Raw genomic sequence first — 12,932 nt, forward strand, 5'->3', positions numbered from 1 at the left:
GGAGCTAGGAACACAAGCATTTAGTTAGATACTGCTGCACTGTTGGAGCTAGGAACACAAGCATTTAGTTAGATATTACTGTACTGTTGGAGCTAGGAACACAAGCATTTAGTTAGATACTGCTGCACTGTTGGAGCTAGGAACACAAGCATTTAGTTAGATACTGCTGCACTGTTGGAGCTAGGAACACAAGCATTTAGTTAGATATTACTGCACTGTTGGAGCTAGGAACACAAGCATTTAGTTAGATACTGCTGCACTGTTGGAGCTAGGAACAAAAGCATTTAGTTAGATATTACTGTTGGAGCTAGGAACACAAGCATTTAGTTAGATACTGCTGCACTGTTGGAGCTAGGAACACAAGCATTTAGTTAGATATTACTGTTGGAGCTAGGAACACAAGCATTTAGTTAGATATTACTGTTGGAGCTAGGAACACAAGCATTTAGTTAGATACTGCTGCACTGTTGGAGCTAGGAACACAAGCATTTAGTTAGATATTACTGTACTGTTGGAGCTAGGAACACAAGCATTTAGTTAAATACTGCTGCACTGTTGGAGCTAGGAACACAAGCATTTAGTTAGATATTACTGTACTGTTGGAGCTAGGAACACAAGCATTTAGTTAGATACTGCTGCACTGTTGGAGCTAGGAACACAAGCATTTAGTTAGATACTGCTGCACTGTTGGAGCTAGGAACACAAGCATTTAGTTAGATATTACTGTACTGTTGGAGCTAGGAACACAAGCATTTAGTTAGATACTGCTGCACTGTTGGAGCTAGGAACACAAGCATTTAGTTAGATACTGCTGCACTGTTGGAGCTAGGATCACAAGCATTTAGTTAGATACTGCTGCACTGTTGGAGCTAGGAACACAAGCATTTAGTTAGATATTACTGTTGGAGCTAGGAACACAAGCATTTAGTTAGATATTACTGTTGGAGCTAGGAACACAAGCATTTAGTTAGATACTGCTGCACTGTTGGAGCTAGGAACACAAGCATTTAGTTAGATATTACTGTTGGAGCTAGGAACACAAGCATTTAGTTAGATATTACTGTTGGAGCTAGGAACACAAGCATTTAGTTAGATACTGCTGCACTGTTGGAGCTAGGAACACAAGCATTTAGTTAGATATTACTGTACTGTTGGAGCTAGGAACACAATCATTTAGTTAAATACTGCTGCACTGTTGGAGCTAGGAACACAAGCATTTAGTTAGATATTACTGTACTGTTGGAGCTAGGAACACAAGCATTTAGTTAGATACTGCTGCACTGTTGGAGCTAGGAACACAAGCATTTAGTTAGATACTGCTGCACTGTTGGAGCTAGGAACACAAGCATTTAGTTAGATACTGCTGCACTGTTGGAGCTAGGAACACAAGCATTTAGTTAGATACTGCTGCACTGTTGGAGCTAGGAACACAAGCATTTAGTTAGATACTGCTGCACTGTTGGAGCTAGGAACACAAGCATTTAGTTAGATACTGCTGCACTGTTGGAGCTAGGAACACAAGCATTTAGTTAGATACTGCTGCACTGTTGGAGCTAGGAACACAAGCATTTAGTTAGATACTGCTGCACTGTTGGAGCTAGGAACACAAGCATTTAGTTAGATATTACTGTTGGAGCTAGGAACACAAGCATTTAGTTAGATACTGCTGCACTGTTGGAGCTAGGAACACAAGCATTTAGTTAGATAATGCTGCACTGTTGGAGCTAGGAACACAAGCATTTTGCTACACCCACAATAGCATCTTCTAAATATGTGTATGTGACCAATAACATCTGCTAAACACGAGTATGTGACCAATAACATCTGCTAAACACGAGTATGTGACTAATAACATCTGCTAAATATGTGTATGTGACTAATAACATCTGCTAAATATGTGTATGGACAAATAACATCTGCTAAATATGTGTATGGACCAATAACATCTGCTAAATATGTGTATGGACCAATAACATCTGCTAAATATGTGTATGGACCAATAATATCTGCTAAATATGTGTATGTGACCAATAACATTTGATTTGATTTGAACACCTGATTGTCTACTGAAACCATGAGAAGTAGCTCACCTAAGCTAAGATCTGTTTGAATGTGAACCCAATGTGTTTTGATAGATACAGTAGAATGTCTTTTAAAACAGAATGAAAGTACTCTGAAACACTACTGTGGCAGACATTTCAATTAATCTCAAGGTACACTCTGGTAATACGGGTGATTTCAAGACAGAGTTGTGAAAACACCTTTCTGGGGTTTCAGGACATGTAAAAGTCAGCATCAAATTACAATAATATTTTGATACATTCATTTCAAGTGACACATTTTATAAATGTATTGAGATTAATAGACAGAGCTCATATTTGTCCAACTTTTCTGAAATATGTCTAAAGAGGACACTGGGAATGTGATACTTTCCCTAGGATAGGCAATAGTACTCATTATTACTACTCATTACATAGTACTCATTACTACCACTCATTACATAGTACTCACTATTACTACTCATTACTACCACTCATTACATAGCACTCATTACTACCACTCATTACATAGTACTCACTATTACTACTCATTACTACCACTCATTACATAGCACTCATTACTACCACTCATTACATAGTACTCACTATTACTACTCATTTCTACCACTCATTACATAGCACTCACTATTACTACTCATTACTACCACTCATTACATAGTACTCACTATTACTACTCATTACTACCACTCATTACATAGCACTCACTATTACTACTCATTACTACCACTCATTACATAGCACTCATTACATAGCACTCATTACATAGCACTCATTACTACCACTCATTACATAGCACTCATTACTACCACTCATTACATAGCACTCATTACTACCACTCATTACATAGCACTCATTACTACCACTCATTACATAGTACTCACTATTACTACTCATTACTACCACTCATTACTACCACTCATTACATAGTACTCACTATTACTACTCATTACTACCACTCATTACATAGCACTCATTACATAGTACTCACTACTACCACTCATTACTACCACTCATTACATAGTACTCACTATTACTACTCATTACTACCACTCATTACTACCACTCATTACATAGTACTCACTATTACTACTCATTACTACCACTCATTACATAGCACTCATTACATAGTACTCATTACTACCACTCATTACTACCACTCATTACATAGCACTCATTACTACCACTCATTACATAGCACTCATTACTACCACTCATTACATAGCACTCATTACTACCACTCATTACATAGTACTCACTATTACTACTCATTACTACCACTCATTACATAGCACTCATTACATAGTACTCACTATTACCACTCATTACTACCACTCATTACATAGTACTCACTATTACTACTCATTACTACCACTCATTACTATCACTCATTACATAGTACTCACTATTACTACTCATTACTACCACTCATTACATAGCACTCATTACATAGTACTCATTACTACCACTCATTACTACCACTCATTACATAGCACTCATTACTACCACTCATTACATAGCACTCATTACTACCACTCATTACTACCACTCATTACATAGTACTCACTATTACTACTCATTACTACCACTCATTACATAGCACTCATTACATAGTACTCATTACTACCACTCATTACTACCACTCATTACTACCACTCATTACTACCACTCATTACATAGCACTCATTACTACCACTCATTACATAGCACTCATTACTACCACTCATTACATAGTACTCACTATTACTACTCATTACTACCACTCATTACATAGCACTCACTATTACTACTCATTACTACCACTCATTACATAGCACTCATTACTACCACTCATTACATAGCACTCACTATTACTACTCATTACTACCACTCATTACATAGTACTCACTATTACTACTCATTACTACCACTCATTACATAGCCCCCACTATTACTACTCATTACTACCACTCATTACATAGCACTCACTATTACTACTCATTACTACCACTCATTACATAGCCCCCACTATTACTACTCATTACTACCACTCATTACATAGCACTCACTATTACTACTCATTACTACCACTCATTACATAGCACTCACTATCACTACTCATTACTACCACTCATTACATAGCCCCCACTATTACTACTCATTACTACCACTCATTACATAGCACTCACTATTACTACTCATTACTACCACTCATTACATAGCACTCACTATTACTACTCATTACTACCACTCATTACATAGCACTCACTATTACTACTCATTACTACTACTCATTACATAGCACTCACTATTACTACTCATTACTACCACTCATTACATAGCCCCCACTATTACTACTCAATACTACCACTCATTACATAGCACTCACTATTACTACTCAATACTACCACTCATTACATAGCACTCACTATTACTACTCAATACTACCACTCATTACAACATGGATTTGTACCTGGGTCTCCTGCTTGTTAAAACACTGACTCAGCCAGTCTTCAGTCTTAACTGTTGTGTTAAACCACTCTTGTTACACTGAACACATGGTGCCCTATTCAGACTCGAGATATATAGACTGAACATAGACTTGAGTCAATAAAATATGAACATTCTTTGACATAAGTCCATGTTAAGTCAACTGATCTCAAGTCTGAATAGGAATTCCAGCTTTTTCTGTGTGGAATTCCACCATTATATCTTCAATGCTTTATTTACACGGATTGGAAACATGAGGACACAGAGAAGGAGTGAAAGTGGGACAAGCTGTAATTTGAACCCCTGACTTGTGGGACATTAAGATAGCAAATTAGTTTGGAATGTTACCCACTCAACCATATCTCCACGTGCAGAACTTGTGAATCCCATTTGTCCGAAGACAACCGTTTAGATTAAATACCAAAAGTGAACTTTAAAAATTGTGCTGCCGTACTGGACGTTCGTGGCTGAGTGCCCTATAGATCACTCTGTGGTCAAGTGTAAAAACAGGAGTGTTCGTGGCTGAGTGCCCTATAGATCACTCTGTGGTCAAGTGTAAAAACAGGAGTGTTCGTGGCTGAGTGCCCTATAGATCACTCTGTGGTCAAGTGTAAAAACAGGAGTGTTCGTGGCTGACTGCCCTATAGATCACTCTGTGGTCAAGTGTAAAAACAGGAGCGTTCGTGGCTGAGTGCCCTATAGATCACTCTGTGGTCAAGTGTAAAAACAGGAGTGTTCGTGGCTGAGTGCCCTATAGATCACTCTGTGGTCAAGTGTAAAAACAGGAGTGTTCGTGGCTGACTGCCCTATAGATCACTCTGTGGTCAAGTGTAAAAACAGGAGTGTTCGTGGCTGAGTGCCCTATAGATCACTCTGTGGTCAAGTGTAAAAACAGGAGTGTTCGTGGCTGAGTGCCCTATAGATCACTCTGTGGTCAAGTGTAAAAACAGGAGCGTTCGTGGCTGAGTGCCCTATAGATCACTCTGTGGTCAAGTGTAAAAACAGGAGCATTCGTGGCTGACTGCACTATAGATCACTTTGTGGTCAAGTGTAAAAACAGGAGCGTTCGTGGCTGACTGCCCTATAGATCACTCTGTGGTCAAGTGTAAAAACAGGAGCGTTCGTGGCTGAGTGCCCTATAGATCACTCTGTGGTCAAGTGTAAAAACAGGAGCGTTCGTGGCTGAGTGCCCTATAGATCACTCTGTGGTCAAGTGTAAAAACAGGAGTGTTCGTGGCTGACTGCCCTATAGATCACTCTGTAGTCAAGTGTAAAAACAGGAGCGTTCGTGGCTGAGTGCCCTATAGATCACTCTGTGGTCAAGTGTAAAAACAGGAGCGTTCGTGGCTGAGTGCCCTATAGATCACTCTGTGGTCAAGTGTAAAAACAGGAGCATTCGTGGCTGAGTGCCCTATAGATCACTCTGTGGTCAAGTGTAAAAACAGGAGCGTTCGTGGCTGAGTGCCCTATAGATCACTCTGTGGTCAAGTGTAAAAACAGGAGCATTCGTGGCTGACTGCCCTATAGATCACTCTGTGGTCAAGTGTAAAAACAGGAGCGTTCGTGGCTGACTGCCCTATAGATCACTCTGTGGTCAAGTGTAAAAACAGGAGTGTTCGTGGCTGAGTGCCCTATAGATCACTCTGTGGTCAAGTGTAAAAACAGGAGCGTTCGTGGCTGACTGCCCTATAGATCACTCTGTGGTCAAGTGTAAAAACAGGAGTGTTCGTGGCTGAGTGCCCTATAGATCACTCTGTGGTCAAGTGTAAAAACAGGAGTGTTCGTGGCTGAGTGCCCAATAGATCACTCTGTGGTCAAGTGTAAAAACAGGAGCGTCCGTGGCTGAGTGCCCTATAGATCACTCTGTGGTCAAGTGTAAAAACAGGAGTGTTCGTGGCTGACTGCCCTATAGATCACTCTGTGGTCAAGTGTAAAAACAGGAGCGTTCGTGGCTGAGTGCCCTATAGATCACTCTGTGGTCAAGTGTAAAAACAGGAGTGTTCGTGGCTGAGTGCCCTATAGATCACTCTGTGGTCAAGTGTAAAAACAGGAGTGTTCGTGGCTGAGTGCCCTATAGATCACTCTGTGGTCAAGTGTAAAAACAGGAGTGTTCGTGGCTGAGTGCCCTATAGATCACTCTGTGGTCAAGTGTAAAAACAGGAGCGTTCGTGGCTGACTGCCCTATAGATCACTCTGTGGTCAAGTGTAAACACAGGAGCGTTCGTGGCTGAGTGCCCTATAGATCACTCTGTGGTCAAGTGTAAAAACAGGAGCGTTCGTGGCTGAGTGCCCTATAGATCACTCTGTAGTCAAGTGTAAAAACAGGAGCGTTCGTGGCTGAGTGCCCTATAGATCACTCTGTGGTCAAGTGTAAACACAGGAGCGTTCGTGGCTGAGTGCCCTATAGATCACTCTGTGGTCAAGTGTAAAAACAGGAGCGTTTGCGGGCGCCTCGCCTCTATATTGGTCCTTCATGAACTCAGACAGGTGAGACAGAAAAGGAATTCACTTAACAAGAACATGTGTTTTTTTGCAGTGGTGTAAAGTACTTTAAAGTACTACTTGAGTTGATTTTGGGGTATCTTTACTATATATATTTTTGACAACTTTTACTTTTACTTCACTACATTCCTAAAGAAAATATTCTGCTTTTTACTCCATATGCTGTCCCCTGACAACCCAAAGTACTCGATACATTTTGAATGCTTAGCCGAACAAGAAAATTGTCAAATTCACGCACTTATCAGGAGAAGACGTGGTCATCCCTACTGCCTCTGGTCTGGCGGACTCACTAAACACAAATGCATCTTTTGTAAATAATGTCTGAGTGTTGGACTTGTCCCCTGGCTATCCGTAAATAATGTCTGAGTGTTGGACTTGTCCCCTGACTATCCGTAAATAATGTCTGAGTGTTGGACTTGTCTCCTGACTATCCGTAAATAATGTCTGAGTGTTGGACTTGTCCCATGACTATCTGTAAATAATGTCTGAGTGTTGGACTTGTCCCCTGACTATCCGTAAATAATGTCTGAGTGTTGGACTTGTCCCCTGGCTATCCGTAAATAATGTCTGAGTGTTGGACTTGTCCCCTGACTATCCGTAAATAATGTCTGAGTGTTGGACTTGTCCCCTAACTATCCGTAAATAAAAACAAGAACATGGTGCCGTCCACTTTGCTTCATATAAGGAATTTGAAATTATTTATACTTTTACTTCTACTTTTGATACTTAAGTATATTTTAGAAATTAAATTAACCTTTTATACCTTTTATTCTTATATTATACTTATATTTAAAACCAAATACTTTTAGGCTTTTACTCAAGTAGTATTTTACTGGGTGACTTTCACTTTTACTTGAGTAACTTTCTATTAAGGTACTTATACTTTTACACAAGTATGACAATTGGGTACTTTTTCCACCACTGGTTTTGTGTAGAATTTCGGCCGCTAATGGCTGCTATGCTAATAGTCCAAGGCAAGCATTCATTGATCAGTTTTCTTTTTGCTAGATTTAGTTTTGAGTTTGTTTTCTAAATGCAAATTAGGGCCTGCTTTTTAGTTAATACTGCTGGCTTGAGTTTATCAACACACCATGTAAGAGCAGGGAATAAACAATGTGAACAGGGAATAAACAACAAGAGCAGGGAATAAACAACAAGAGGAGGAAATAAACAACAAGAGGAGGGACTAAACAACAAGAGGAGGGAATAAACAATAAGAGGAGGGAATAAACAATAAGAGGAGGGAATAAACAATAAGAGGAGGGAATAAACAATAAGAGCAGGGAATAAACAATATGAACAGGGAATAAACAACAAGAGGAGGGAATAAACAATAAGAGGAGGAAATAAACAATATGAACAGGGAATAAACAATATGAACAGGGAATAAACAATAAGAGGAGGGAATAAACAATAAGAGGAGGGAATAAACAATAAGAGCAGGGAATAAACAATATGAACAGGGAATAAACAACAAGAGCAGGGAATAAACAATAAGAGGAGGGACTAAACAATAAGAGGAGGGAATAAACAATAAGAGGAGGGACTAAACAATAAGAGCAGGGAATAAACAATAAGAGCAGGGAATAAACAACAAGAGGAGGGAATAAACAACAAGAGGAGGGAATAAACAATAAGAACAGGGAATAAACAATATGAACAGGGAATAAACAACAAGAGCAGGGAATAAACAATAAGAGGAGGGAATAAACAATAAGAGGAGGGAATAAACAATAAGAGCAGGGAATAAACAATATGAACAGGGAATAAACAACAAGAGCAGGGAATAAACAATAAGAGGAGGGACTAAACAATAAGAGCAGGGAATAAACAATAAGAGCAGGGAATAAACAACAAGAGGAGGGAATAAACAACAAGAGGAGGGAATAAACAACAAGAGGAGGGACTAAACAACAAGAGGAGGGAATAAACAACAAGAGGAGGGAATAAACAACAAGAGGAGGGAATAAACAACAAGAGGAGGAAATAAACAACAAGAGGAGGAAATAAACAACAAGAGGAGGGAATAAACAATAAGAGGAGGGACTAAACAATAAGAACAGGGAATAAACAATAAGAACAGGGAATAAACAACAAGAGGAGGGAATAAACAACAAGAGCAGGGAATAAACAATAAGAGCAGGGAATAAACAATAAGAGCAGGGAATAAACAACAAGAGGAGGGAATAAACAATAAGAGCTTAGAATAAACAATAAGAGGAGGGAATAAACAATAAGAGGAGGGAATAAACAATAAGAGCAGGGAATAAACAACAAGAGGAGGGAATAAACAATAAGAGCAGGGAATAAACAATAAGATCAGGGAATAAACAATAAGAACAGGGAATAAACAATAAGAACAGGGAATAAACAATAAGAGTAGGGAATAAACAACAAGAGGAGGGAATAAACAATAAGAACAGGGAATAAACAATAAGAACAGGGAATAAACAATAAGAACAGGGAATAAACAATAAGAGGAGGGAATAAACAATAAGAACAGGGAATAAACAATAAGAGGAGGGAATAAACAATAAGAAGGGGGAATAAACAATAAGAGGAGGGAATAAACAATAAGAGGAGGGAATAAACAATAAGAGGAGGGAATAAACAATATGAACAGGGAATAAACAATAAGAGCAGGGAATAAACAATAAGAGGAGGGAATAAACAATAAGAGGAGGGAATAAACAATAAGAGGAGGGAATAAACAATAAGAGCAGGGAATAAACAATAAGAGCAGGGAATAAACAGTAAGAGGAGGGAATAAACAATAAGAGGAGGAAATAAACAATATGAACAGGGAATAAACAATAAGAACAGGGAATAAACAATAAGAGCAGGGAATAAACAATAAGAGCAGGGAATAAACAATAAGAGCAGGGAATAAACAATAAGAGGAGGGAATAAACAATAAGAGGGGGGAATAAACAATAAGAGCAGGGAATAAACAATAAGAGGAGGGAATAAACAATAAGAGGGGGGAATAAACAATATGAACAGGGAATAAACAATAAGAACAGGGAATAAACAATAAGAGCAGAGAATAAACAATCAGAGGAGGGAATAAGTAATATGAACAGGGAATAAACAATAAGAGGAGGGAATAAACAATATGAACAGGGAATAAACAATAAGAACAGGGAATAAACAATAAGAGCAGAGAATAAACAATAAGAGCAGGGAATAAACAATAAGAGCAGGGAATAAACAATAAGAGGAGGGAATAAACAATAAGAGGAGGGAATAAACAATAAGAGGAGGGAATAAACAATAAGAACAGGGAATAAACAATAAGAGGAGGGACTAAACAACAAGAGGAGGGAATAAACAATAAGAGGAGGGAATAAACAATAAGAACAGGGAATAAACAATAAGAGCAGGGAATAAACAACAAGAGGAGGGAATAAACAACAAGAGGAGGAAATAAACAATAAGAGCAGGAAAAAACAATAAGAGGAGGGAATAAACAATAAGAGAAGGGAATAAACAATAAGAGCAGGGAATAAACAATAAGAGGAGGGAATAAACAACAAGAGCAGGGAATAAACAACAAGAACAGGGAATAAACAATAAGAGCAGGGAATAAACAATAAGAACAGGGAATAAACAATAGGAGCAGGGAATAAACAATAAGAGCAGGGAATAAACAATAAGAGGAGGGAATAAACAATAAGAACAGGGAATAAACAACAAGAGGAGGGAATAAACAATAAGAGGAGGGAATAAACAATAAGAACAGGGAATAAACAATAAGAGGAGGGAATAAACAACAAGAGGAGGGAATAAACAATAAGAGGAGGGAATAAACAATAGGAACAGGGAATAAACAATAAGAGCAGGGAATAAACAACAAGAGGAGGGAATAAACAATAAGAGGAGGGAATAAACAATAAGAACAGGGAATAAACAATAAGAGGAGGGAATAAACAACAAGAGGAGGGAATAAACAATAAGAGGAGGGAATAAACAATAGGAACAGGGAATAAACAATAAGAGCAGGGAATAAACAACAAGAGGAGGGAATAAACAATAAGAGGAGGGAATAAACAATAAGAACAGGGAATAAACAATAAGAGCAGGGAATAAACAATAAGAGGAGGGAATAAACAATAAGAACAGGGAATAAACAATAAGAGCAGGGAATAAACAATAAGAACAGGGAATAAACAATAAGAGCAGGGAATAAACAACAAGAGGAGGGAATAAAAAACAAGAGGAGGAAATAAACAATAAGAGCAGGGAATAAACAATAAGAGGAGGGAATAAACAATAAGAGCAGGGAATAAACAACAATAGGAGGGAATAATCAACAATAGGAGGGAATAAACAATAAGAGCAGGGAATAAACAACAAGAGGAGGGAATAAACAATAAGAGGAGGGAATAAACAATAAGAGCAGGGAATAAACAACAAGAGCAGGGAATAAACAATAAGAACAGGGAATAAACAATAAGAACAGGGAATAAACAATAAGAGCAGGGAATAAACAATAAGAGCAGGGAATAAACAATAAGAGGAGGGAATAAACAATAAGAGGAGGGAATAAACAATAAGAGGAGGGACTAAACAATAAGAGGAGGGAATAAACAATAAGAGGAGGGAATAAACAATAAGAGGAGGGAATAAACAATAAGAGCAGGGAATAAACAATAAGAGCAGGGAATAAACAACAAGAGGAGGGAATAAACAACAAGAGGAGGGAATAAACAACAAGAGGAGGGAATAGACAACAAGAGGAGGGAATAAACAATAAGAGGAGGGAATAAACAATAAGAGCAGGGAATAAACAATAAGAGCAGGGAATAAACAACAAGAGCAGGGAATAAACAATAAGAACAGGGAATAAACAATAAGAACAGGGAATAAACAATAAGAGCAGGGAATAAACAATAAGAGCAGGGAATAAACAATAAGAGGAGGGAATAAACAATAAGAGGAGGGAATAAACAATAAGAGGAGGGACTAAACAATAAGAGGAGGGAATAAACAATAAGAGGAGGGAATAAACAATAAGAGGAGGGAATAAACAATAAGAGCAGGGAATAAACAATAAGAGCAGGGAATAAACAACAAGAGGAGGGAATAAACAACAAGAGGAGGGAATAAACAACAAGAGGAGGGAATAGACAACAAGAGGAGGGAATAAACAACAAGAGGAGGGAATAAACAACAAGAGGAGGGAATAAACAACAAGAGGAGGGAATAAACAACAAGAGGAGGGAATAGACAACAAGAGGAGGGACTAAACAACAAGAGGAGGGACTAAACAATAAGAGGATGGAATAAACAATAAGAGCAGGGAATAAACAATAAGAGCAGGGAATAAACAATAAGAACAGGGAATAAACAACAAGAGGAGGGAATAAACAATAAGAGCAGGGAATCCCATTTAAAGCATAGTTAGTAGTTGCTAGTAGCTGTCTTGAGATCAGGGTGGCTGGTGAGGTCATAGTGCTAGTAGCTGTCTTGAGATCAGGGTGGCTGGTTAGGTCATAGTGCTAGTAGCTGTCTTGAGATCAGGGTGGCTGGTGAGGTCATAGTGCTAGTAGCTGTCTTGAGATCAGGGTGGCTGGTGAGGTCATAGTGCTAGTAGCTGTCTTGAGATCAGGGTGGCTGGTGAGGTCATAGTGCTAGTAGCTGTCTTGATATCAGGGTGGCTGGTGAGGTCATAGTGCTAGTAGCTGTCTTGAGATCAGGGTGGCTGGTGAGGCCATAGTGCTAGTAGCTGTCTTGAGATCAGGGTGGCTGGTGAGGTCATAGTGCTAGTAGCTGTCTTGAGATCAGGGTGGCTGGTGAGGTCATAGTGCTAGTAGCTGTCTTGAGATCAGGGTGGCTGGTGAGGCCATAGTGCTAGTAGCTGTCTTGAGATCAGGGTGGCTGGTGAGGTCATAGTGCTAGTAG

The 12,932-nt window shown here is 38.8% G+C and overlaps 1 protein-coding gene across 1 annotated transcript in view; it reads left to right on the plus strand.

Moving 5' to 3' along the window:
• Positions 1–12,932, plus strand: part of LOC110487769 (SH3 domain and tetratricopeptide repeat-containing protein 2) — a 103,288-nt gene that overhangs the window by 2,026 nt on the left and 88,330 nt on the right. The gene's annotated exons all lie outside the window — the stretch shown is intronic.

Source organism: Oncorhynchus mykiss, chromosome 14, assembly GCF_013265735.2.
Source record: "Oncorhynchus mykiss isolate Arlee chromosome 14, USDA_OmykA_1.1, whole genome shotgun sequence".
NCBI classification, from domain to species: Eukaryota; Metazoa; Chordata; class Actinopteri; order Salmoniformes; family Salmonidae; genus Oncorhynchus; species Oncorhynchus mykiss.